Consider the following 3,512-nt stretch of genomic DNA (forward strand, 5'->3'; position numbering starts at 1 on the left):
CTTTTAATCTAAGTGCTCACAATGGAAATGTGGTATTGTAAAAACAATGACCTTAAAATTGTGGTAGTGTCAACTTAACAGATTTCAGTTCATTGACACAGTGTTTGAAATTTACTTTACACCAAACATTCACATTATAAACTAGGCATTGTCAAGGCTTTCATGATAGTTCATTATTCTTAACACTATGTGAATATTTCTAGCATATTTATCTCCTGATAATTTTCAGTTAGATAACTATTTATGGTTTAATAGTCAGATTTCTGCATTGAAAGTGTGTGTGTAACCCAATAAGCTTTTCATGGATATTTTAACATGTTGCTGCCATCATCCTGTCACAAGTGTTAGGTTTTACATTATAGTATATCGCATTTCGTAGTTCTGTTGATAGGAGTGGTAATAGCTGGGGGTACCTCAAGAATAATTGTCTTCAGGAAGGGTTGCATCACTCAAAGCCTGGTTTCTGCATTGCTGTTTTTATCCGATTAAGCAGAGCCACTCCCAGTAACATGGCACCAAAGGGTTGGTTCATGCCCAGCTTCTCTGTCTGAGCTGTTATGCGCAGGCTCAAAATGTGAAAGAGCTGTAGTTAGCTGTGTGTATGAATAAAATTTTGGGAAGCTGTCAGTAACACTGAACAAAAGCTCAAAACGTCAACAACATATGGGAACGCTTGTTTACACAAATGATGTATGTATAAAAACACACACATACAACAAAACTAACAGAATTTTAAAAAAATTATTGCAGTTAAAAGGAAAATAACATTTGTGTTATGAAACTGATAAATGACAATATTTTGCAACATTGTATATAGACTCGTAATATCTGAATACATTCAAGCCCAATTGTTTTCAAGTATTCTACAATAGAAATATATTAAGCTTTTATATTTATGCACTTAGGAAGTAAGTTTATGTTATTAAATTTTTCCTGATTGATTTATTTTTGTTCTGGCTTAGCATTCCATATTCTTTTTATTTAAATTTACATTTCATAAAATTTTTTATTCCTTTCAGTTTCTTGATTTTGTATTAATTCACCTTAAGCGCAAGACATTTTTTTAAATTATTTTATTTTGATTCTCATTAATAAGAAAGATAAGCTTGAAACCCTCCCACAAATGTGTTGTGACAAAATTAAGTGATATTATATACTGTTTTACCTATACTGTAGCCAAATTGGATGAGGGATATGTTTTCTTTTGTTGTATTGGCTATTCTTGTTTATATTTGGATTGGAAACAGTGTTTATATTGTGCAAAAAATAGTTTACCATTTTTGGTTCTTTATATTTCTGAAAAATACTTTTCCAGCCAGAAAGTTGATTTTGTTGAAAAATTTCAGACCTAGTAACTGCAATACTATACCCCCAAAAGAAATTGTCAGGCAGACAGTAGCACTACCTATGTTGGGGTGGCTTGGATTGTTCATCAAAATTCATCTATTCAATAGGTCATCAGAACTTTACAATACTATACAATGTTTCCTTTCAAAACAATATCTATCTAATGACTAAGTCACAAGTTCTGGGTATGTCTGTAAATATCAGTAAAAATTTGAATTTCTTGTTGTTTTTTTCTTCTGCTCATTTTTTTATTACATGATAACTCGAAAACCGAAACATTTGTGTCAACCAATTTCACTTAGGTGACATAGTTTCAGATGGAGTATCTGTTTTTATAAGTATTATTAATAACTAGTAGTAATTTTAAAAAATCATAATTTTTAGTGATTGATATTATCACTACCCCTTGAAATTGGCTGTTTTACAGAAATTCAGAGTTCCCGTAAAAAGCTTAAGTACAGGGTGAAACAGGAATTACCAGCCAAATAACAACTAACAATAAATATTACAGTTGGAACCTCATTGTATTTAGAACTTGGTTCTAAATACAACCTTTCTATGTCTACTGAAACACTGCATTAAAAAAAAACAAGGAAAAAACTTTTCAAAAAATGAAGTAAATGTAGAGATGGCTAATATGAATTCTTCAAAAATGATGCAAACAAAATAGTAGGGATGAAACTTGCTTCATCCCTACATAATAGCAAATGCCATCCCTACTATCTTTTTTGCATTGTTTTTCAAGGATTAATGTTAGCTATCCCTAAATTAACTTCCTTTTTTGTAAAAGTTTTTTCATTACTTTTATACTGTTGTATCTGTAGTGTGGCAAAATTTGATGAAGGATATATTTTCTTATGTTGTATTGGCTATTCTTGTGTATATTTGGATTGGAAATTGTGCAAAAGGAATTCATCATTTTGTTCTTTATACTTCTCAAAATAGTTTTCCAGCCAGAAAGTGGGCTTTTGTTGAAATATTTCAAACCTAGTAACTGCAATAATGTACACCCAAAATAAATTGCAAACATAAGTTACTATATAAAACAATGATGTTAAGTATTGTTTATTATACCAATAGACATAGTTTAAGGCTTATATTTGTTGGCATTGCTATTATAATTTATAAATTAGTAAAACACTAAGGATTTTTTTCTTCTTCTTTTTTTAAAAGTATGCTGTAAGCTACAGGAAAAACATTAATTAAAAGATTGGGAATACCAGTATAATAAAGGAGAAGAAAAAAATTATTGTTTTTGAACTTCATAGCTTTTTTTATTTGACTATGTAATGCCTCTAGCTCCACACAAAAACAAACCATGTAATTAGGAGACAGTAGATATAGGAAGGGTATGTTTTGTAAAAAGATATTATGAAAACAATAATCTATATACCAGTCAACAGAAATTTCTAGAACTACTGTTGAATGTAGGTTTTGATCCAATTGTTAAAACTTGGGGAATTTTATATATCACATCATAAATTATAAAAAAAAGAAAAAATAGAGATTACAAGGACAAAATTAAGACCAATTCCCCAAAAAAATGTGTGAATATTTATGACAATAATTTTACCAATAGAGGAGATTGTTTGTTAGAAAGGGTTGTATGCTGAAGTTAGCCTGGCTTTACCAGGGTTTCAACTAAAATACGTGTGCATACAACTTAACTCGTGCAGTTAATCTCAGCTCATTCTTAGCCACTGAAGTGTTAAAAAAAAGCAGTTGTTTTGGCAGAATTAAACTTGTGCATCATTTTGGAACACCAGAATGTAATGATTCAAGTATAGCAAATGAAACAGAACAATAATTAATATGTAACTGACTACATTATGAAGTATTCTTTCAAAAGTATACCATGTTATAAGCTGTAAACAATGATTAAAATTTAAAACCTACATTTGTACATGGATGCTTACATATTGTGCTTGACAAGTTAATGTGTATACATATTTGTTTACAAAATCTCTTATGGAAAATACATAGGTATGAAAAAATACAAACATCACAGTTTTAACTTTCTCTAGTTTTAAATATTTCTTTTGGTATTAGTAAATAGTTAACGGTAACACATATGAAACATCTAAAAATGTATTTTTAAATTGCGTTTATATGTGTGTGTGTAGTTGGATAGGATTGTGTGCTACTTATATATATATATATATATA

The 3,512-nt window shown here is 29.6% G+C and overlaps 1 long non-coding RNA gene across 1 annotated transcript in view; it reads right to left on the reverse strand.

The window, feature by feature from the left end:
• LOC111086469 overlaps positions 1-3,512 on the reverse strand; it is an 8,389-nt gene that overhangs the window by 1,389 nt on the left and 3,488 nt on the right. The window lies entirely within an intron of this gene.

The sequence above is a fragment of the Limulus polyphemus genome, unplaced genomic scaffold (genome assembly GCF_000517525.1).
Source record: "Limulus polyphemus unplaced genomic scaffold, Limulus_polyphemus-2.1.2 Scaffold1123, whole genome shotgun sequence".
Taxonomy (NCBI): Eukaryota; Metazoa; Arthropoda; class Merostomata; order Xiphosura; family Limulidae; genus Limulus; species Limulus polyphemus.